The sequence below is a fragment of the Rhineura floridana genome, chromosome 10 (assembly GCF_030035675.1).
Source record: "Rhineura floridana isolate rRhiFlo1 chromosome 10, rRhiFlo1.hap2, whole genome shotgun sequence".
NCBI classification, from domain to species: Eukaryota; Metazoa; Chordata; class Lepidosauria; order Squamata; family Rhineuridae; genus Rhineura; species Rhineura floridana.
In genome coordinates this window covers 53,453,434-53,478,416 of record NC_084489.1, presented here as the reverse complement: position 1 = coordinate 53,478,416, position 24,983 = coordinate 53,453,434, and the positions used below count along the sequence as shown (strand labels likewise).

Here is a 24,983-nt window from a genome sequence, read left to right as displayed (position 1 = left end):
GTTCCTGGCCCTTCTCTGGATGACAACCTTTCAAGTACGTGAACAGTGCTATCACATCTCCCCTCAGTCTTTTTTTCTCAAGGTTAAACATGCTTAGTTCTTTAAGTTTCTCCTCATAGGGATTTGTTTCCATTTCCCTCCTCTGAACCTATTCCTGGGTAGGTTCACTACATCTTCACATCTTTGAGTTTGATTGGTACAGGAAGATTTTAGAGCACCCCAGTCTCCACCCAGCAGACATGATAGCAATCACACCGTCCTCAGAGGTTTATGGAGTACTGGTGTGCAATAGGTCCTTTTCTGGGGTGGCACCCAGACTCTGGAACTTTCTGCCTTAGATGTGCACCAGGTGTCAACTCTACATATGTTTAGAAGGTATACTCTACATATGTTTAGAAGGTATACTAAGGAGTATTTTGATTGATTATTCACCCCTTTGTTTAGTCATTTTATATTGTCTACAGTTTTAGTGACTTTGATTGTTTTGATGCTATGGGTGATATTCAGTGCTGGTCCTACTCAAATTAGGGCTGTGAACACACTAGTCACCTACATCAAAGCGTTTCCATTAGCTACACCTGAATGGGGAATGGGTTGATCTGCTGATCAGTTGTGAAATCTCTTTGAAGCTGATTTTTTTTTAAGCTGAGCTGATCCCACCAGGTTTTACAGTAAAAAAAGAGGAGGGTTTGACTAGCGTCATGTGCCCGTTTTCAGAAGAGAAAGCTGAAGATGCACTGGAACTGGCAGAACAGTGAGTGTGTTTCTACCCTAGACCCACTGAAGTTAATAGACATGACTGATTTAGGTTCATGAATTTCATTGGGTCTACTCTGAGTAGGACTTAGTTGAATATAACTTTTTAAAAATTATGACATCGTTATTTTCTATTCTGTAACCTGCCCCAAGATCTTTTAGTGAAGGGCCAGTAATAATTTTTTTAAAAATAAAACTTAAGGACATGTTCACACTATTCACACACCAGTGTTTTTAATTTGCTTTTTAAAGATGTGATTTTAAATTTGTATATTTGTTTTTAATGTTTTTAATTGTTGTAAACCTCCCAGAGAGCTTCAGCTATGGGGCGGTATACAAATGCAATAAATAAATAAATAAAGTCACAGGGGGCCCATTCCCCCTCTAAATATTTAACTGGGCTAGGATGGGAATAATATTCATTCATGAACAGTTTTATTTTTAGGGGTTTGTGAGGAACATCGCAGAAAACTGAGGTGCTCCGCCTACATGTCTTGCTCTTATGAGACATTAAACATTTATTTCAATTGATCAAAAGAAGAGAAGAGGAAGCACTTCTCCTCTGTTAGGTGGGTTTATTAATTAAGAAAAGAGAAACGAAAGGTGTATCTGTTTATGATGGACTAAATGTTTCATGGAGGAACAAGATATTCAGGGGCTCTCCCCTGTACACATATGAACAAAGAATAGGACATTTTGCTTTGGTTTTATGGGTTTTATCCATTCTCCATTATTTGTTGCACTTTAATATATCTTCAGAATACCGCTAACTATTTCAGCTGTAAAGCCACCTGTAATTTCTATTTGCTTAAGTGCAGTTTTTATAGCTTTTTGTATTTACTGCATCCTTTTTAATTTCCTTCAATTTGAACAGTAAGGGACAGTTTTTAAAAGCCTCAAAGCCAATTACATCAGAAGTTCTCTCTTTCTTTTTGTAATGTCAGGATCCATGTTTTCGTATACACCTTTTACAGCAGCTAAATGCCTGTTCAAAATGGCACTTCTCAGAAGCAAAGCAATACCAAGCACTATATTTTTCTCTGTAGGGCCAAATTCTTTTTTCTTTATGTTGCAAATGTTGGCAGGAAAGCAGCTGAGCAACTAAGGTCAACTAAATTAGAAGCATTTAAGATCCTGTTTATTTATGGAATTGTAGCATTTAAGGGCCCTGCACCATTATAAGTTTACAAATAGAGCCTAACAGTAGCTTTAACTACTATTGGTGTAGCTGGCTGAGTTGCCTTCAATTAACCAGTGCAACTGGGCCAACAGCATCTGCAGTAAGAAAAATAATAATTTGGAATTATTATATGTACCACTGAATATTGCATTTAAAACAGACCAAGTTGCATCAATCTGGGGCAAACAGAGATATGACAAAAGTGATGTCATATTTAAAAAAAATCGAAACAGCAGTGTGTAGGATGATGCTGTGTTTAAAACCTCCCTACAATGTCATTTCCTTGAGCAAAGTAATCCCTCCCCCACGAAAGCTAGTGTTTTCTCTAGAGGGGGAAAAAGAACAGCACAATGTAGGTGAACAAGCAAATTGTCTACCAGTGGAGTGAAAGGCAACAATTATACTTGCTAAGCCTAGGCACAGACTTCTACATAATTAGAACAGTTTAAAACACAAATGAGGAACCTGTGGCCCTTCAGTGGCTGCCAGATTACATCTCCCATCATCCCTGAACATTGGCCATGCTGGTTGTGGCTGATGGGAGTTGGGGTCCCACAATACCTAAAGGGACCCAAGTCCCCCCTGCCCCACTTTAAAGAATAAAATATCAAAAGGGAGCATAAGACATGTCAGCCAACACTGTACAAGTTTGACGTGCGCAGTGCAACACACAACCCACCTTGCCTAAATATGCCTTCTAATGAAAATGCTACCACAAGTTACTTAGCTTATGCAGCCTAGACTCAGTTAATCAATTATTATTAATAACAGTGGGTGGTAATCAACATCGGTCCTATTCAGAGTAGACACATTAGCGTTAAAAGACTTGTCTAATTTAGGTTCATTTATTCCAGTGGGACCATTCTGAGTAGGACTTGGTTAAATACAACCCAATATTGTTGAAGATTCCTAGGCAGATTAGAACAATCTAAAAACACAGTACGAAAATCAGCAGAATCAAAATCAGTTATAATCAATAGCGTAGGTCCTAAAAACATATCTCTCAGGTATCAAAGGTGAGGGTAAAGAGGTGCTTCTTCAGCATATGATGAAAACCATACAATGAACATGCCAGACGCACCTCTGTGGGGAGGGAGTCAGTTCAGGGGGAGACAGAAAAGGACTTGCTTTCCAAGAAAAGAAAACCCCAGCAGTAAACCACAGGATAGAGTGTTCTGTTCAGTTAAGAAAATGTTGTACAACTATTACAGCTTGGCTGCCAAGAGAGGAGGATGTGTTGGATGTGGAAATCGCAATTCTGACCCACCTATCGATGCAAAATAATTTTGAAACGTTCCTCCTGCTCTTTTATAAACCTATATGTAAAGCTAAAGCCATCAAGAGGAATTTAAACGTGGACATGACCAGAAGGAGGGTGGGGCTTTTGTATCCTGTTGCAACAAGAGCCACATGTGTGATGATTACCCATCTGGTAGGCAGAGATTATTCAGTGCAAAGAGCTTCTGCTGACTCTTAAAGATCAAAAGAGCTCTTGGAGACCAGGGTTGCTGAGGCAGAGAAGCTATCTAGGGAAATGCTTTATACCAGGTCAGCTATTTGTCCATCTAGCCCTGTGTTGTCTGCTCTGACTGGCAGCAGCTCACTGGGTCTCAGGGAGAGGCCTTTCCCATCATTTGCTTTCTGATCCTTCTAACTGGAGATGGCAAGAACTGAACCTGGCACTTTCTGCAGGCAAGTCATATACTCTACCCCTGAGCTATGGCTCATCTGCCAAGAGGGCAGAGATGTCCTTAAGTAGAACTGTCACAGAAAATGTGAAAGCGCCTTCCTCTGTCCCTCCCCACAAAAATCAGACAGCATCTGTACTTTTGTTAAGCATGAGCATCTCAAGGTATAAGGTGGTTATGCTGAAAAGCCAGAAAACAATTGTTTAGAAGGGAATTGGGCCTACTCAGTGATGGGCTGCAATCCTTGCAAGCCAAAGCGCTATTCTTACATTAGCGTTGCACCACAGTTGCTGTCAAAAATCACTTTTATCTCCCTTCACTGCTGTGTTATTGGTAGTTCGCTAACCACTCTGCACACTTGCACAGACGAACAATGAAAGCACTCCTAACATTTTACTATACTAAAGGAGGGCAAGCTTTCTCCCCAGCTCTTAAAATTTTTAACGCTAAAATTATTCCCCAAATGATATATGGTGCTCAAGCAAATGTGAATACAAAATTTAATGACTTTGAGGTAGTCCAAACTATATTCTTAAGAACAATAATGGCAGTACCTAAATGTATACCTAATTGTATACTTCGACTAGAGGCAGGAGTTCAAACTATTAAGTCTAAAATTTGGCTACAGAGAATCAATTTATGGCTAAAAATTTTCAGTCCAGTAGGTTTATCCCACGATATTCTAATAGACAATTTTCAATCGCCATGGGCGAAATTGATAACTGATAAACTTGCAAAACTAGGATCTTCGATATACAGTGTTCAACAACTTGGTTTTCAGAATGCTCTAACAAAAATACGCCAACGTCTGAAAGATATTGACTTTCAACACCAATTACTGCTAATTAAAAAACAAAGGTACAACACTAGATGTTTTACTCCAATGCCATATTTGTCTAATTTAAATATTTTTAAGTACCGTAAGCCATTTACTCTGATCAGACTAAATGTGCTTCCTTCGGCTCGTCTTGAAGGTCGTTTTGCGACGCTTCCTTTCGCAGATCGGCACTGCCCTTGTGGTCAAGGAATGGTTGAAAATAATAGTCATGTTTTACTTCAATGTCCATTTTATAATGCTGCTAGACAACAATATATATCATCTTTTCAGAAAAATATACAACACAAACCATGGATAACTTTGGAAGAATACCTTTTGGAAGATCGTTCTCCAAAAATTTCATTAGCAATAGCAAAATTCTCTGCAGTGGCTATAGCTATCAGATCTGAAATTATAAATAAATCTTTAAAATATACTCAAATTTGATAATAACTATAAGTAAAATTTTATATTTGTATATTCTGATATTGTACCTAAATAATGACTTTGAGGAATAATATTTTATATATCCTGTATGGAATAACATATCTTTTAGATCCCACTCTATTGTAATATATGTAATACATGTTTGTATTGTTTTTATATGTTTATCTATGGCCAATGGGCCGCAATATTAAATTACTTACTTACTTACTTCCTCTGTCACACGAGTTAGACCTCAGGCCCAAGGAAGAAATGTGACCCTCAAAGACTATCCAGTCTTTAGGACTCTTTCCAAGCCATGTGTCCTCCCCAGGCTGTGTCCTCCCTTGCCCTGCTCTGCACTGGAATGTGTCTTTGAACTGCGATAACTGCATGGTCTCTCTCTCTGTGTGTGTGTGTGTGTGTGTGTGTGTGTGTGTGTGGTGTGTGTGGGGTGTGTGTGTGTGTGTGTGTGTGTGTGTGTGTGTGTGCGTGTATGCACACACACACACGTGCATGTGTGTGTGTGTGTGTTGAAATCTCTGACTTTTGCATGGCTGGATTTTTCCACCTGGCCCTGCCCACCACTGGCACATGCTCACCCATCTCTGGAAGGCTGCTGATGAGGGAATGTGACCCCCAGTCTGAAAAAAGGTTCTCCACTCCTGCTCTATCAGATAAAGAGTCTAGAAGAACCATCACCCCCATAAATTTAGAGTGGATCCATGAAAATCCTCTGTTAGCATTTGACCCAACTGTTGTTTTTTCACTGCTGGTGCAAAGAAGGCCTCACCTTCCTCAGGAACCTATCGCTCTCTTGTACTTTGCTTGTGCATACACAGGTGTTCCATGCTCCAAGGGTGGATCTGCTTCCCAATTTGAGAAGAACTGCTGTAGGGTGATCTTTGTTAGAGCGGAAGAATTGTCTGTCCTGCCTTACGGCAATGGTTGGACTAGATCAGTCTTATATGTAAGCACAAGCTTGGTAGCCGCAGGCAACAAGGAACTGTGTACAAGCAGGTAGACCCAGCATAGAAATGCAGCGGGCTGCTTCAGGAGGAATGTAACTCCCAGTAGTCTAGTAAAAACATTAGCAGGCCAGTAACTTTTGTGGGATTCTTCACAAGGCTTCACTAGATAGTTAAAGAGAGGGAAGACTATGATTCTAGGTGGGGGTAGCAAATGTGGTGCTCTCCAGATGTTGTGGACTACACTTCCCATCAGTCTCAGCCAGCATGGCCAAAAATCAGGGCTGGTGGGAGTTGTAGTCCACAACATATGGGGAGCACCAGGTTGAAGACCCCTGTTCTAGATTGCTAATTGCTCAGCTGCTATTTTTAAAAAAGACTGATAAGCATCAATTTTCTAGTTTCAGAAATAGGGTGTCTGAATGCCAGCACATGGAGCTTCAGCCCTAAGAGAACTTCTGCACTATGATGCTGGATTGTTATGGCTGTAGTAAGTAAGCTCCATCCTAAATTTTGCTGGGAAATCTTAGGATAAGTGTAGGAAGAGTTCTAATTATGGGTTCTGTTTTACTCATTAACAAAAAAAACCCACCAATGTAGGCAGATTCCATTTTAGTTTTCTCAACCCTACTTTACTTAACTCTCCTATCCTGTCCACCCAAACACAATGTTCACTTCAACTCAAGGAATTGCCTTCAAAAAGGAGACACAATGATCCCCCTAACATTTCGTCTAGAATCGGAGAAGAAACCAAAAGCATATATGAATCAAGCACAATGCACCAAGCACAGCGTCTTTCTGACAACATTCAAGAGAGCTTGTGTTGAAGGACTCTTCAGAGAAGGACACCTACCATATATAAATAGAAGTAGGAGGATGGAAAGTCTGAAATCCAGCCCATTAAAAATATTAGAACGCATTTCCAAGGCTTGAGATAACTATAATACATGCCTGAAATGCGTATTAAAAGAACTTCTTTAGAGTAATACATTACAAAAACATAAGCAACTAGAAAAACAAGCATGAACACAAATGACAAAATCAATAGCCATATACTTTTTGAAGCAGATAGGTTTTACAGCTACTATGGAAGATGATGGGGAAGAAGCAACCTGACACTTCTTTGGGGAAGATGTCCAAGACTTTGGGGCAACTGTGGTCAAGACCCTGGTCCTCACAGAAGAAGATGCTCTTACCTCCAAAAGTGAAATTACTTGGTCTAAAAAACAGAACAGCTACCAAGGGGACTCATACAGGGAAATGAGGTCTCAACTATAAGTAAGCCCCAGGCTGTGAAAGGAAGCACGAGTACTCTGAATTCATCCTGGAAGTAAACAACCAAAAACATGCTCTTGCCCTCCAATATCCAGCAAGCAGCTTTATATTGAACAAACTGTAGGTTCCATGTTGTCTTTAAAGGCAGGGGCCTATGTGGAGCACCCAACAGTAGTCAATCACAGAAGTTATGGAAAGATACCTTCACATGGCAAGATCCTTCCTTTCCAAGAAGATTTCATTTTGCTTAAGTTACTAATAGTTGCTTCAAAAGAGTATCTAGTACAGAAGTCTATAGCAACTCATCACTCATTCTATTCCAGCCTTCGCGACATGCTCCTTTGGGCCCAGCATGCCATTTTGTGTTTTACAGTGTGCTAGTTCTATCATCATCATCATCATCACCACCATCACCACCTGCCATGAAAATACCTACCAAAACAGTGCATACCACTCAGTGCTTGCAGAGAGAAATATCTTGCCAGCAGGGTAAAACTCATTTTAATATAAACTGTTAGCTTCTTTTAGCCTAACTGTTAGAGAGTCTTAACTGAGCACTTGCTTAATTGTAGGCCTAATCACGGTATGGCAGATGAGTTACATACAGATGCTGTAAAAATGCATACTTGCAGTAGTAACTGTATTATATTTAATAATTTATGTTCATACTCTCTCACATACTCCAGCAACCTTCTGCTGGTTGGCTGTCCCCCTCCTGCACCAACTCTCCAATTTATTTTAATTTATTATACAGCCACAAGAGTGGCTGTATTTATTTATTATATTTACACTCACCTTTCTTCCAAGGAGCTCAAGGTGGTGTACATTATTATTATTATTTATTTAATTTGTATCCCGCCCTTCCTCCCAGCAGGAGCCCAGGGCGGCAAACAAAGTGCTAAAAACACAATCTAAGACATCATAAAAACAGATCTTAAAATACATTGAAACCAAACAGCGTTAAAAACATTTTTTAAAAAAACAACTTTAAAAAAGGGTTAAAGACATTATTAAAAAAACATTAAGCAATTCTAACACAGATGCATATTGGGATAGGTTTCAACCTAAAAGGCTTGTTGAAAGGGGAAAGTCTTCAAAAGCCGCCAAAAAGATAGCAGAGATGGCACCTGCCTAATATTCAAAGGTTCATGATTCTCCTACCTCTCCATTTTATCCTCACAACAACCCTGTGAGGTAGGTTAGGCTGAGAGGCCATGACTGGCCCAAGGTCACCCAGCAAGCTTCATGGCCAAGCGGAGATTTGAATCCTGGTCTTCCAGGTCCTAGTCCAGCACTCTAACCACTACACCACACTGGTACTCAATTATTCCAGAATGTCTCTGCTAAACTCCTCTACCCTCTTCAACAGCTACAAACATCACACCTGTCTCCTGCGTCAACCTTGTTCCTCTAACCCTCACTTTTAATGCTCTCCTCTGTTTGACAGCATCTCTTTACTCACACCATCTTAAACTCTTTCCCTCTTCTGCCCCTCAAACTCACCTATCAACCCTTTGTTGCTGTCTCCCAGCCTTGTAGCTATACCTTCTCATCATTTGCTTCTTAGTCTCCATTTCTTCCTCAAAAATCCTGCTCAAGACCCAGCCCTTCAACACAGCTTTTCCAAAAACACTTCAGCTGCTCCTTAATTCATCCCCCCCCCGATGACAGCCCTTGCTAGAAGGCTAGGGCATGTGATTTCTGTCTTGTACAACACTTAGAAATTGGTTAGATCAAAATCAGAGATTCCCAAACTGTGGTCTGTGGACCACCAGTGGTTCAAGGGCTTCATTCAGGTGGTCCACAGCATGTCTGTGGATTTAGTGGCTGAAGATGGGAGACGGCACATCCATCACATTCAGTATTCATACTAATTTTTAACTGTATTTTAATTGCTTCTATTATTTCTTGTACCATTTGTGGACAAGGTGCTTGGACAGGTACGTGCAACCACTTCGGTACTGGATCCTTGCCCCTCCTGGCTGATAAAAACTAGTAGGAATGGAACAGGTAGCTGGGCCAAGGAAGTGATAAATGCCTCTTTACGAGAGGGAGTGGTCCCGGGCTGTCTGAAAGAGGCAGTGGTGAGACCACTCCTGAAAAAGCCTTCCTTGGACCCAGACAATTTTAACAGCTACAGGCCAGTGGCGAATGTTCCATTCCTGGGCAAGGTCTTGGAACGGGTGGTTGCTGGCCAGCTCCAGGCGCTATTGGATGAAACTGATTATCTAGATCCATTTCAATCGGGTTTTAGGCCCGGTTTTGGCACTGAGACAGCCTTGGTCGCCCTGTACGATGACCTATGTCGGGAAAAAGACAGAGGGAGTGTAACTCTGTTGATTCTCCTTGATCTCTCAGCGGCTTTTGATACCATCGACCATGGTATCCTTCTGGAGAGGCTCGCGGAGTTGGGAGTTGGAGGTACTGCTTGGCAGTGGTTCCGCTCCTATTTGGCGGGTCGTCTCCAGAAGGCAGTGCTTGGGGAACATTGCTCGACACCGCGGGCTCTCCAATATGGGGTCCCACAGGGGTCAGTTTTGTCCCCCCTGCTTTTTAATATCTACATGAAGCCGTTGGGAGAGGTCATCAGGAGTTTTGGAGTGCGTTGTCATCAGTATGCTGATGACACGCAGCTCTACTTCTCCTTTTCATCTTCTTCAGGTGAGGCTGTCAATTTGCTGAACCGTTGCCTGGCCTCGACAATGGACTGGATGAGAGTTAACAAACTGAAGCTCAATCCAGACAAGACTGAGATGCTGTTGGTGGACGGGTTCTCTGATCGGATGGTGGATATATACCCTGTCCTGGACGGGGTTACACTCCCCCTAAAGGACCGGGTTCGTAGTCTGGGAGTCTTTTTAGACTCTTCCCTCTCACTTGAGGCTCAAGTAGCCTCGGTGGTTAGGAATGCGTTTTACCAACTTCGGTTGGTAGCCCAGCTACGTCCCTATTTGAGTAAAGAGGACCTTACATCAGTGGTACATGCTCTGGTAACCTCACGTTTGGATTACTGTAATGCGCTTTACGTAGGGCTACCTTTGAAGACAGTTCGGAAGCTACAACTAGTGCAAAATGCAGCGGCCAGATTGCTGACAAGGACCAAGCGGTCCGAGCATATAACACCTGTTCTGGCCAGCTTGCACTGGTTGCCAATATGTTTCCGGGCTAGATTCAAAGTGTTGGTATTAACCTATAAAGCCTTATACGGTGCGGGACCACGATACCTTGCGGAACGCCTCTTCCGATATGAACCGGCCCGTGCACTACGTTCTGCTACGAAGGCCCTCCTCCGGGTTCCAACTCACAGGGAGGCCCGGAGGGTGATGACAAGATCTAGGGCCTTCTCAGTGGTGGCCCCCGAACTATGGAACAGTCTCCCTGAGGAAGTACGCCTGGCGCCGACTCTGCTCTCCTTCCGGCGCCAGGTCAAAACCTTCCTATTCTCTGAAGCATTTTAAGTTACACTGATTTAATTTTAAAAATGTTTATTGTGTTGGATTGTTGCTTGTATTTTAGTATTGTTTTGTTATTTATTGTATTTTTATGCTGTTTTATGTTCACCGCCCAGAGAGCTATTGCTAGTCGGGCGGTATATAAATTTAATAAATAAATAAATAAATAAATAAATAAATTGTATTACTATTCTATGGAATACAGTAAAATATAATATATAAGAAATAAAAGAAGAAATAAAAGTACAATTAAAAATCGTACAGCATCTAGCTCAGTGCATTACAATTGCTACAACAGGCAGAGAAATCATTAGGTGATCCGCCAAGACCATCAGTGATTTCCAAGTAGCCCACTTGGGGGGGGGGAGCTTCAAACCACTGCTCTAGACAAATGCTTAATATTTGCATGTTCTCAGTATTTCTACAATCAATCTTGGGTGGGGAGCCCCCAAATCTCAGCCAACTCTCTTAACACCTGTTTATTAATCATCTGAAATAATCCAAAGCCTCTAATGAAGTGCCTGAAACTTAATTAAACATATTGAGCTTCAGAAACTGACTAAGTGATGCAGAGAATTACATAGGTATTCAGCTCCATCTCTTCATCTGCAGAAGTGGAATGTGATGTGTATTCAGATCTTATTGTAGATTATTAGCTGGGGAGCAAGATTCAGCAGTACTGCTTCATTCATTATGGATAGATGGTAAACACAAGGAATTTCAACTTGCTTGGTCTCAAGATAATTGACTTGGAAGAGGAATGTTGCTAGGGTTATCCCCATAACATTATTAGCCTTCAGATCAGGTCCATAGTGACATCTTGCTGTGACCCTAAGCATATTTGCTTAGAAATAATTTCCATGAATATCAGCAGGATTTACATCAAGCAAGTATGGTTAAGATATAGTACATAATTCAGTTTTAAAAAAAACAAAACCCAACATAAATAAAAGGGTGTTTCTTGCATGGAAGTACTTATCTTTTCCACACTCCTGCCTACTTCCCCAAAAGAAACAATCCAACTATCCTGCTGTAAGCTATATGCTCGCTTATATCACCATGAATGCAGCCTCTCATTCATGCTTTGAAGATATGGAGGTTGAAGCAAGTTCAAAGGTTATTATCCCAGGATAGCCAGTTGTACAAACAGGCCCTGAATGAATGGTTGGTAATAAGAGTATTCTAACATAAATTGTTAACAATTATTGAGTTGTTTTATTACTTTTGGGAGCTGAAGAACAGACAATTGTCTAACCTCTATGAAGTTGTTCTCATGTGTTCTTATTCATGACAGCCACTACCTTGTACAACTCTGGATAGTGTGTCGGACCAAGGTCGAGGAGACCCATTTTCAAATCTCTGCTTAGCCATGAGACCTGACCATGTAATCAATTACTATTTCTCAGCTTAGCCTACCTTACAAGGCTGTTTTTTTGGAGGGATTCTCCTCAACTCTTTGGAAAATGGTCAGATAGAAACAATTTTATAAATACTGTCATAATCACTGAGGCATGGCAGCAAGAAGTGTAGGAAATATAATAATTCATAAGTGGTCAAATTTGTCTTAAGGCTACAATCCTACAGCCAGCAATTTGGGAATAAGTTCCATTGAACTCAGTGGGTGATCTTCTGTGTAGAGCTGCATAGGATTGCATAACAAATCTTAATTTCTGTGTAATATCTGGTAGAATTTTACTAATGTCACCCTCACAAACAAGTGAGGTCAGGGAGTTTCATCAAACATCACTGCAGGGTTACTCTGAAAACACTTGCTGGAAAAGGGAACAAAATTTATGTTTCTACAGTGACAATTAACAAGTTTAGGACTAATTGCTAACAACAACTTGATGCTCTAGTAAACTTAACATCCTCCATTAAATAATTTCATTAGCCACTGAATAATTGCAGAAACTTAGATATGGTAGTGCAGTCCAAGCTTCAGCTATGCTTTAGCCCTCACCCACTTCAATGCCACAGCCCCCTCCCTGCAGCTGATTTTAACTAGCAAAAAAGACGTTTGGAGATCTGATTGTGGTTTTTGTACCCACTTTGTATCTTATTTGGTCCTGTAATGATTCTTTCAGGCATGTTATTAGATTTAACCTGAAATACCTGCAGACTTCAGTCGTTCTAATCAAATAGTATGGCTTTAATATGGCACAACTGAATATGGCACAACATGGCCTTCTGGATCTGCTGCTTATCATGGAGAGTGGTGGTGGTGGAGTCTAATTTCTTGTGTCTTAAAATGGAAAATTCATTGTGGTGAACAGAGAAGGCAGTTCGCAGGTCATATGGCCTAACTCCAAGCATTATAGGCAGATAGCTGTTATCACCAAAGTGCACTTCACTGCTTTTCCTCCTTGGGCCTCACAGGAGAAAAGGGTTCAAAGACACATCCAGAAAATGAATCTCTCTCTTTCTCATTTTATTCCTCTTGGTGAGCTCTTAATGATGACTCCTTTTTTCTTGATCTTATATCTTTGAAACAGGGTGGCTAAATCCCAGCTCAGGGACTTGATGTGCCTCAAAACCCCACCAATTTTGGCAGCAGTGGTAAAAAGAAAATAAAAGTAATAAAATAGACACAACACTGGGATGGGCAAAGATGTTTAAACCACCCATCAGTTCTGGTGGGGATGCAAATCAGATCGATCAGTTCATGTTGCTTATCAGATTGATCATTTTATGTTTGTTGGAGGGTGGGCCGTGAGGGTGGGGGGTGCGCATGTGCGCACACACAAGTGTAGGGGTGGCCACACTCATTTATGACATACAGCCCCCAGGAAGATGGCTAAGGATGAATGCAGCCCTCAGGCCAAAAAAGGTTAGCTATCTCTACTTTAAAAGGTACAGATTTCCCTATCCCTGGAAACCCTTGGTGAGAAAAGCTGCAGTGTTACGTTTCTGGCTAACCTTAATTTTTAAAAAAGGTACAAGACTCCTGCAAGGAAAACAAAATGGCAGCCTTGCTTGCTCTGTTCCCTAACAGTTAGCATCCAAGGCACAGCAGGGGTCAAATCCACAGAGATTGGAGGCTTTAAAGCAACACCGCTCATGCATTCATGGCTTTCGTTCCTGCTTGCCTGCCAAGGCTTTCTGGCGGGAAAATTTTGTGTGAATGGTCTGAGGTAAATTATTTCATTTAAAATACTTTCTCCTTCAAATGACTCCATATCATTTAATTGTTCCAACTGCTATAGGCGAATTAGTCCATATTGTTCCACTGTTCCAGCTGCTATAGGCAAACTATATTTAAATCAAAGACCATTCTACTTTTTTCTTTTTTAAAAAAGGTTGTTTTTATGATCTTGTACATGCTTCCAAATAATTGCTTGGGGTTGTTAATGGACCCAAGCAGTTATTTGGTAGAATGTGTGGCAAGGTAATAAAAAAAACCTTCAAAAGAAAAAAAAAAGTAAAATGGTCTTTGCTTTAAATATACTTGGAACGTGCTTCCAAGTAATTGCTTGGGTCCATTAGCGGCCTGGTTATGAGGCAATGCAAGGCAGCTGCCTGACAGCCAAACTACACATTACGTTAAATGAGTCTTCACACTGGTATCTGTGTTGTTGCTTTTTGAAAATAGCAGAAGCTGGCGAGTGTGTACATTTGTATGAGCAGATGTGATCCAGAGGTTTCGGACTATGGTGCAGGTGAAAGTGAGATTTAAATGCTTAGCACCTATAATAGTTTTCCTTGTGAAGCAAATAATGGGGGATGGGGGAGGGGGAGGGGGATGGGGTGAGGGGGAGAGACACGTGGTATCAGGATGGTGACCTGGGGAAAAGGCTCATCCTCCCTCCCTTACAGTGTTCCATCCAAATTAGGTGACCCATAGTTTCTGTTTTAAAAAAGCAAATACATTTAATGTAACATGTAGTTTGGTACAGCAGGTTTGGGGTGCCACTGCTGTTGCCAGAGTGACAGCCTGCCTCACGGAATCTGACTGGAGTCCACACTGCAGGATTTGATCCCCTGCACAAGCTCCGCTGAACCAAAAGAGAGGTCAGCAAAAGTGCCACTGAGCTTGTGCGCAGCTTCCATTCATTTCTGTGGGAGCTGCATGGGAGAAGCTCCCAAGTAGCTTCTACTTGGTGGTTATTAGGATGAGGAGGTGCCATTTGGGGTTTCTGGCTTAGTAGCAAAATGCCTTGGCCTGCTGAAAAGTAAGTGAGAAAAAACAGTACCAAAACAAAATGGCGGAGGGAGGGGAGATGATGCAAAAAACAAGAGGATCACAAGACAGTGTGTGTGTATGTGTGTGCACCCCACTTGAAAAAGCATTACAAGCAAATATGGAAGGTAACTAGTGTAATTTACAGTGTAGGCTGGTCCATTAGGCAAATGCGGCACTGCCCCACTAACTCAGTCTTGATTCCTTCAACCCCTCCCATTTTCTTACTTACAACCAATCCAGAGGGCAGTCCTGGCTGTCTGCTTCCTCCTCCTTAGTCTCAATTTTGCCCTTATAGGACTCAGCAGGGAGGAGGCAAAACTAGAATTACTTGGCTTTGCCTGTCATTGGCTTTGGCTCCACCTACCGTTCAGCTCCAACCATCTCAATGGGCACCAGCCACCACTGCTTATTTAATATGGTTTCCATTTAGGAATGCAGAGTATGTTCTCGGATGTGTATAGAAGCTTCTACAGTAGGGCCCCGCTTTACAGCGCTTCGCTTTACAGCACTCCGCTAATACAGCGGTTGTGAATTGTAGAAAGGCCCCACTTTACAGCGCTTGTTCTGCTTTTATGGTGTTTTTTTGCCGCTGGGCGCCATTTTGGTCAATGTAAGTCAATGGGATCCGCTTTACAGCGGTTTTCGCTTTACAGCGGGGGTCCAGAACGTAACCCGCTGTATGAGTGGGGCCCTACTATATAGAAATCAACAAGAATCTGGACTTCCTTGGGTGGGGGAGAAAGAGTATAACCTTATAATTGCAATGGGGGGATCTTGAAGCATGCGGGGAAAACCAGAAAGGGCTGCAGCAGGCAGGGCATTCTATGGTCAGGTGGTAGATCGGGAACAAATCCCCATAATATCCTCTTCCTCTGCCACTGAACACAGCCTACCTCTATTTATGTAAAACCTTCTTCCCAGTCTGGGCTCTTCCTCCTTCACACACACACACCCCAAGCTCCACCATACTGTTGAACATTTGAATAAAAATTCCAAAGCCAGTATCAACTCACAGGGCAAAATGTAACCATTTGAAGAATGTTGGTTTTCTAGTCCTCAGTTTAGACATCTTACTTTGAAATTACCCACAAGGCAGACCTGCCAAGAGACCTCTTTATTGTATTTATTAAATTGATATCCTGCCTTGTCTCCCAGAAGGAGCCCATGGTGGCATTATTAGCATTTCTGTACAAAGTCAATAATTTTAAAGATAAATAAATCCCTGTGCCTTGTAGCTACTTATGCTGTTGCATTCTGTTTTTATTCTTAGTGCTGTTCTGTTGTGAGGTTCATTAAAAAAAACAACTTTTGCCTGCTTCATTGTGCCTTTTCACAGCAATGCAATTAGCAAATTTCATAAATAAAATAATTCTAGACCAGAGACCCATCTTGACGTATGCTACCTAAGATCACAGAAGACTTAAAGCCTCAGTTTGGATCAGCGTTAGGAGTGTTGCAGCAAAAACAAAGAGTCAAGTTGTATCTTAGACTAACAAATTAATGATGCCATAAGCTTTCATAGGTGCGAGTCCACTTCTTCAGATGCATGAAGTGTTATCCCAAGATAGAGGTTTATGTACACATGGTTGGAGGGAGGTTGTAAACAGTGAGGTCAGAAGGAAAGGAAATGCAGAAAGCACAGACATCATTAACAGTGATCATTAAGTCATAAACGGTGATCATTCACAAAACAGTTGATGATAACAAAGACATCCTGGCATTGGAAAGCTAATTAACACACAGTGTGATAAAACAAAAAGAAAACCCCTTTGCCCCAGTTCAAGCCACACATAATGGCATTGAACAGCTTGATGAACTGTAATTCAGTGGTTTACACTGCAGTTTAGATAGGTTACGATTTAGGAGTACTTAACTTGATAATGCAGCATTGCTATAGCTAAGCTGGTATGAACATAGTTAGTCCCTTGGACGACTGGCCACTCCAAGCTTCCACATGAGTTTATAAAGAGACATTAATATTCTCAAGAAGAGTTTTCTCACCTAGGATATTTATCTTAGGTATGCATTTTACTTCCTCCTCTCTGCCGTTTTGTCTCATCTAGTTAATGTAATATACCAGGCAGGAATAACCTCTTTCCCAAGATTATTTGGAAAGATAGTAACAAAGGGTTATCCCAGTTGGATCTCCCAGAAATATAATCATATTAGCAGCAGGCAGCACCATTTCTAAGGATCATCCTTTTGTACTCCTGCAGCCAGTGTGAATTTCAGAATTGAATTTCTTGCCAACAACAACAACAAGCAGAGAAAGCTTACTGAGGTGGACTTTCTCAGTAAGAACAAACAGAAATGGTAGATCCTTATGAAAAAGTTTGCATATCATCTACTGACAGTATTATATAACCAAATGTGTTTTATAGTTTGTGTCATTTTAAGCAAAGGTGCACTATGTTGCAGGAAGAAGATGAACAACTTGCTGTTACAAAAGTCAGGACAGATCACATTTTGCTAATGTGGTTTAACCTCAAAAAGTTTGGAAATAGAAATAAATATTAAGTGCATTATCACAGAGGAGAGATGATTTTCTTAAAATAGCTATGTTATTTAAGAATTCAGTTCTGTACATGAAACACTGAGCTTGTACAGCATTACCAGCTATAAAAAAACAAGAACATAGTAGAGATCAGTTATGCTGAAGTTACCAAGAGCCGTGGGGGGGAGGGGAAATCAAACGCAAAGAGAGCTCCAGGGGAATGCATCTCCACAAGTGAATCAGTGCTGGACAGATTTGCACAATCCTTCCAGATGCTTGTACACAACCATCTACACCACATTTTAGCCACATAAAAGGAAGACCCAGTCTCATTTCTGCAGAGAACAAATATTCCTGGTAATAGTAGCAGGCACTCTGCTACTGTTAATTGACGTGAATGTCAGCAAGTATGTTCAGAAAAATGTGACACTGACTACCGAGCACTGGCAGAGAGTCTATGCAATAGCACAAGTCGTTTGTATGTTATTTTCACCATAAGCAGCCATGTGGGTCTGATCCAGATAGAAAGGAAGAATACAAATTAAGTAAATAAAATTTAAAAATTAGTCATTCATTGTTGCACCATGTCCTTATCTATGTATTTTATATAAGAGTATAATACACAACTATTTGCATAGTTCTTGCCCCTTCTAAAGCAACACACACTTTCTTAGAAACCACCTAAAATGCCATAAAAGAAGGAAGCAGGGGTTGGGTTTAGGCAAACAACTGGAAGCTGGGATCACAAAAGGGGTTTTCCTTGTAATTTGAACATGTAACGAAACACACATGTGAAATGTATTCACCATACAAACACACCCAGACTGCTAAAAATATGTTGTTGTTGATTTAAAAAACATAGCATACTGATGCTTCTGTGGCTGAAATATATTACACAAGAATAATCTCAGACTTGAACATCAACCCATTGTGCAGCAACTTGGACACCACTCAAACGCCCTGTGCTTCTAGGGTGGAGATTGCTAGCAGCTATGCTCCACTCTACATACATGTCAGAAAAGTGACATTAAAACTGTAGAGTTGACTATTGCCTCCCATTAGCTAAGTTATGGTGCCCTCTCTGCAACCTGCCAACACAACCATTGCTTTTCCCACTGATATCTCTAGAGCAGCCTTTCCCAACCAGTGTGCCTCCAGATGTTGTTGGACCACAACTCCCATCTTTCCTGACCATTGGCAATGCTCACTGAGGCTGATGGGAGTTCTGGTCCAACAACATCTGGAGGCACACTGGTTGGGAAAGGCTGCTCTAGAGCCTTCTTAATGGAGCAGTTCTAACTCCTTCTTGTGTGAAATATTTAACGCAGTCCCGACTGTACCAGTTGCTTACTAATGTTTCCAGCTACATTCTTCAATAGTGTGGCATTGGTGGCAGGTTTCTGGGAGGATGGTTCCCATCCCTGTATTAAGCACTGCAGAAAAATCAAGCAGTTTCCAACATGATTGGCACATGTCTCCAAAGATCATCTCCCGAAACGGATCGGAGTTAACATAGACCCAGGGAAATCCTCACCCAAGTTGGACTCCACGGAGAGGTGCTGAAGAGCTGCAGACCAAATGCTCAGGGCATCAAGGACAAGGTCTAAGTTTCCTCAGCAAAATTTCTCCCCCATCCTTTGGATGAACCCAGGAGCACAGGTCAGCCAGGTTCAGCAGCTGGCCAAGGATTTACAACCCTAGCAAACTTAGAATTTCTCTCTCTCCTGTCTCTCAGAATTGGCCTTTGAACAGACTTCCCCAACCTGGTAGTCCATCTGGAGGGCACAGATCCCATCATCCTCGACCACTGGCCATGCTGATGGGAACTGTACTCCAAAAGATCTGGAGGGCACCATCAGGCTGGGGAAGGCTGGCTTAGAAGCAACCAATTAGCGGCACATTGATAAAAGTCCTCTTCCTCCTTCATATTTGCAGCTCCAGCTTTCTCAAGGGAAACATGTTTCCTGCTAAAGAGCCCTTTTACAATCAGGTAAACTGAGACAGAAGCCCGAACTTGAAGACTCCAATTTGCTCTACCGCCTTTTCCCTGATGACCAATTGTGGCTCCCCATCATCATCACCACCACCAGGCTTCCCAAGGTTCATTCCCATCCCCAAATAAAGGAAAACCTCCAAACTTGCCAGGACTCACAGTTCGCGTGGATCCGTCGCGATGGAGTTGGTCTTCTCGCGTTCGCCGCCGAAGCAAACGATCCTGCAAAACACACCTAGGAAGCCGAGAAAGGGATCATCGCCCGGGTGGAGTCCTTAAATCCCATATAAAAAAAGAGCAGCGAGGGATCAGCAGCAGCAGCAGCAACAGGAGCTGCTTGGCAATCGCCCTGTCACGGCGCCACCAGCCCCAAAGTCCGACAAGGGGCAGAGATCAAGCCCAGCGGAGGGCGGCTGTGCTAGAGCGGGGTCTTCCTGGAGTGCGCTGCGGAATCAACAGCCCTTCCAGGCTGCAGCCAGGCGCCTGCTGCACGCCCAGCATGATGGTTCACTCCGGACGGGCAGAAAGTCCCTGCGTGAGAGAGCGGGCAGCGTCCCCTCGCCCCGGTCCCGCTGAAGAATCCAAGCGGTGAGGGCTGGCTTGCGGCTTGGCTTAGCCTCGGCTTTAAAGGAGCCGCACGCTCGGCGGTAGGCTAGCGCCGCTGAATGGCCCAGAAGCTCGAGGAGCGGCCGTCACGGGGGCAAGAGGGGGCGGGGGTTCCCTAAGAGGGAGGGACGGAGGGACGGAGGGGGGCAGCGGCTGAGCGCGCTCGGCTGTGGCTGGGAAGCTCCCCAGCACGGCGCGATCTCCTTTTCCAAAAAGGCTGAGGGGAAGGCCGAAGAAAGGGCCTCTGAGCGTGTACGAAGTGTCTTTCCCTCCTCGCATCAGAAGTCATCACCGTGGCTCTCTCCAGAGCGGTGGAAAGACTGAGCTGCCTTTCCAGCTCCAGCAGGCTTGATTGACGCGAGGGGTCAGAGGCTTCTGCGTGCTCTAACAGCAGTTCTCTCCCCTGGGACGGAGTCCTTTTGAGCGCTTTGGTGTCACAGAGAATGGACTGGATGCCAACTTTAAGACAGAAGGGATGCATGCAGCGATCAAATTGAGGAGAGGCTCGAAATCTTTCCTGGGGAGGGAGTTTTCCACAAACAGAAGTTGGAGCTAGTGACGATCCCCGCCCCGTCAAAGACCCCCGTCCCGTTAAAAAGAACAAAAACGAAAGAAAAGCGTTGAGCCCAAACTTACAGGGCAGATCCTCCAGAACGACAAATGGAGAATGCATTTGGCCCCTTGGTCCTGTTGCTCATTCCACACAACCTGGGACTACAAGAAAGCACTTCCTGCTCCCTCCTTGTCAGACACATACCGATCAGCTGTCGCCCTTGCAGAGAGAAGATGTTTGATGACCACCCCTATTGGTTTTTATGAGTGTGTATCCACAATTCAGTATTTATGCAAAGCGTGGTGTAGTGGTTAAGGTGTTGGACTATGACCTGGGAGACCACGGTTTGAATCCCCACACAGCCATGAAGCTTACTGGGTGACCTTGGGCCAGTCACTGCCTCTCAGCCTCAGCGGAAGGCAATGGTAAACCCCCTCTGAATGCTGCTTACCATGAAAACCCTATTCATAGGGTTGCCATGAGTCAAAATCGACTTGGAGGCAGTCCATTTCCATTTCCATGCAAAGTTCTACATCTAAGAAAAAGAAACCAAGTGCACAGTTATAACATGGGGGATACTTGGATCAGCAATACTACATGCGAAAAGGATCTTGGGATTGTCACTGATAACAAGCAGAATATGAGCCAAAAGCGCAATGTGGCTGAAAAAAGGCAAATGCTATCATAGGGTGCATTAAGAGAAGTATAGTTTCCAAATTGGGTGAAGTACTAGTTTCCCTCTATTTGGCACTGGTTAGGCCTCATCTTGAGTACTGCGTCCAGTTCTGGACACCGTACTTTAAGAAGGATACAGACAAACTGGAACAGGTTCAGAGGAGGGCAACAGGATGATCAGGGTACTGGAAACCAAGCCCTATGAGGACAGACTGAAAGAAGTGGTCATGTTTAGCCTGGAGAAGAGAAGGCTGAGGGGACATATGATAGCACTCTTCAAGTATGTGAAAGTTGTCACACAGAGGAGGACCAGGATCTCTTCTCTATCGTCCCAGAGTGCAGGACACAGAATAATGGGCTCAAGCTACAGAAAGCCAGATTTTGGCTTAACAGTCAGGAAAAAGTTCCTAACTGTTAGAGCATTATGACAATGGAACAGATTACCTAGGGGCTTTCCAACACTAGAAGCATTCAAGAGGCATCTGGATATCCACCTAGACTAACACAGGCATGCTGTAAGCTGGATTCCAGAACTGAGCAGGGGGTTGGACTCGATGGCCTTACAGGCCCCTTCCAACTTTACTGTGTTATGATTCTATGAGGCAAAAAAAGAGTAAACACAGGAGAATATCATCACTAAGGCCTCTAAAGAAGCAGGTAGGCCTGAGTGTGGAGAAACAGCAACATGCTGGGGCCCAGCAGGGCAGCTAGGTAATTTTAGACCTCGGACTAAATGATCTGGCAGTGCTCCAACCTGGACACACCTTTAGAGGACCATATGTATTACTTGCACATGCACAATCAATATTTCTCTTCTTACTACCACAATTATTCAATGTGTTGCAATTATTTCCATTCCTGAAACAAGCAAGCAAGCAAACACCAGTTTGCCAATGTTGACCAAAAAAAGAAAGAAAGAAAAGAATGCAGTTTTGCATTTTAAACTCACTCAGATCATAGTACCATCATGGTCCATCGGCATTAAATAGGATTTGCTTTTGCTGCCCTTATGCTAAATGCACCACCATCAGGGCATAGGCACTATTTTGTCATAGAAAGGGATAACATATTTGAACATAAAAATAATAAAATGGAGCATTTGTCGCAACGTACATGTTTGGTTGGCTGCCCCTTGACTATAATTTAAGAGAGAGAGAGAGAGAGAGATGCAGTGATCAGCATCAGTCCCAGTGGGCCCCACATGCCCATGCAAGTCAAGTTGCAGACATGGGGCCTATCTGCCACTGCCCCCATAATGTGCCACTCTCTGGATGATCATTTGTCAGAGAGGAGGAGGCTGGACTGCACAACCCTGGACATCAGCCCCAAGGTCCAATTCCAGCTGCACCCATATTGGGACCTTGTACCTGGCCCGCTAGAGAATAGGGATGGGTGAAAAATTCGATTCAGTTCACATTATTACCTGAATCAATCAAATTTGCGCTTTCCAAAACAATATGAGAACTGAAACATAGCTATCCTTTGAAATGTGCACTTATTTGAATTTTGCAATGCAGTTTGCCAACCAAGCAATGTTTACAAAAATGCACATGTTAGGGGAAAGTGCATAATGATGAATATATGAGTGAAAATAACATACAAAATTGCATTGTATGATGAGAAAAAATGGCTTGCAGAAATGTGTACATTAGTCAAAAGTGGCTAGAAAAATATGTTTATTATAAGAAATTCACACTATAATGCTGGATAATTTTCATGAGGATTTTTTTAAAAAAATGCAAATAACCGCAGAAATGTGGAGAACTGAATTTAAGACTGGAAAAAGAAGAAACCGAGAGAACTGAAACTAACAGATCTTTCCATTCCTACTAGAGAATGTAGGGGTATATTTTTATGAACCGAGAGAGATGCCAAAGACTTGCACACCTCCACACATTATGAGAAAATGACAGGTTCAGAAAATTCTGTTCTTGCCGGGATAATATTGTCCTAGAAAAGAACTACTATTATGCTAAAAAAAAAATTAAATCAATTTTGCAATTATGCAGCACAATCCTATGCATGTATACTCAGAAATACATCCACTGTGTTCAATGGAGCTTACTCTCCAGTCAGTGTGTTTAGGTTGCAGCCTCAGTCTGGTCAGAGAAAGAAACAAAATCGCCTGTGGCAAGCAATACTTTCGAGAAGTTGCAAAGCTTTGATACATTTGGGGGGCATGAGGGGAGGAGTACAATTGCCACTTTTCAAGTCTGTCTGCTCAACTACTATATTTGTAAATTACATAATATTACAAAAACACCACAAGTCTCCTTTAAAGAAAAAAAACAGATCCCATAAAAGGTCATAGTGAAACGTCCTAGCACTCGAGGAAATTGATAGCACAAAATTATTATTACGTGACAGATTTTTAATTTAATTTTTGCACAACTTGCAGAATCTCAAGGCTTGTCTGCTTGCTTCCCTAGGCCCGAGGACATCCTCAGGAAGGGGTAGAGCAGTGGAACAGAAATGACCCTTTTAAAAAAAAATAGATATGTGTGTCTCATACATATTCATGTTCACTGTATTTGCTGACACAGTAACTAGAAGAATCAAGCTGTTCAAGTGTAATTTCTATTAAGATGCACTGAATGATAAATACTATGGTAAGCATTATGTAATTCAGAATTTTCAGAAATGTTCACCTTATTTCCAAATGTGGTGATGTCACCATCACACAGTTAGGTGCTGGACTGAACAGAGGAAAGGAATGATGAGTATTTTCTTATTAAAGGGAGGGGGGAGAATTTCCCAAGAGATCTGTTTCTGATTGCCTCAGGATCTGTAGGTATTTTCCAGTTGTGCTTCAGAAAGCTAAGGCTCTGGACCCATCTAAGTCTGTGTGTGGGTGTGTATGACAGCCTGACAAAAACCATGCACTGAAGGGGGTGGGAGAGATAGCATTCTACAACAGAATAAAAAACAGGAGCCAGAGAATGAGTTGAGGCATATGCATATAATTAATTAACCATTACAGATTATAAACACCATTTATTGGGAAGACTTTTGCCAAACGCCCTTTGAAATTTGGAAGCACTGTTGACAAGCATGGTTCATAAATTAAAACACACTTACATGGATATACTAACAAGCTATGAATATAACATTAACCTTTGCCTTTAAAAGCATATACTCCCATTCACGTTTACTTGAAAATGTGTCTCCATCAGTACTATGCATTTAAAGCATCATCACACCACTTTAAACAGTCATAGCTTCTCCCAAAAAAATCCTGAAACTAGTTTGTTAAGGGTGCTAAGAATTGTTTGGAGACCCCTATTTCCCTCACAAGACAGCTGGTATAGCACAGTGGAGAGCCTGGCTGGGAGTCCAGAGTTTGTAAGTTCAAATCCCTGCTTGTGTCTCCTGGGTGTCTAGGGCCAGCTAAAGAACACCCCCATAGCGAGTGGCTCAGGGGTTACGTGCCCTGCCACCTGTGCAGCCGTGGGCAAGCTGCATAGTCCCAAGGAGCCCAGTTGCCCCCCAGCTGGCAGTTGCGGACAAGGAAGGGGCTGGCTTGTGCAGCTGTGGCAAGCTGAGCAGGCCCTAGCCAACTGGGGAGGACTAGCCTCAGAGGGAGACAATGGTAAACTCCCTCTGAATACCACTTACCATGAAAACCCTATTCGTAGGGTAGCCATAAGTCGGGATTGACATGAAGGCAGTCCATTTTCATTTCCCTCACAGAGGTATAATTCACAGAGTGGTTTAAAAATCAATCCCTCTTCCCTGGGAAGTCTGAGAACTATAGAGAAGTCTGAGAATTATAACCCTTCACAATTCTTTGGGGGAAGCCATGACTGTTTAAAGTGGTATGATATTGCTTCAAATATATTGTGCAGATGATGCCTTTGTCAAAACTGTGGGGATTATTCCCAGGAAAATGTGTATAGGATTGCAGCTGTACAGTTCAATCCCAT

General features: G+C 42.5%; 1 protein-coding gene across 3 annotated transcripts in view; it reads right to left on the bottom strand.

Annotated features, from left to right (window-relative positions):
• Positions 1–19,907, bottom strand: part of CALCR (calcitonin receptor) — a 252,662-nt gene extending 232,755 nt beyond the window's left edge. Inside the window, exon 1 of one of the 3 annotated variants that reach the window (XM_061587208.1) lies at positions 19,386–19,907. The gene's annotated coding sequence lies outside the window, so the exon portion shown is untranslated. The remainder of the gene's footprint in view (positions 1–19,385) is intronic. The other 2 variants (XM_061587206.1, XM_061587209.1) reach the window with 2 other exon arrangements.
• Between the last annotated feature and the right edge of the window lie 5,076 nt (positions 19,908–24,983).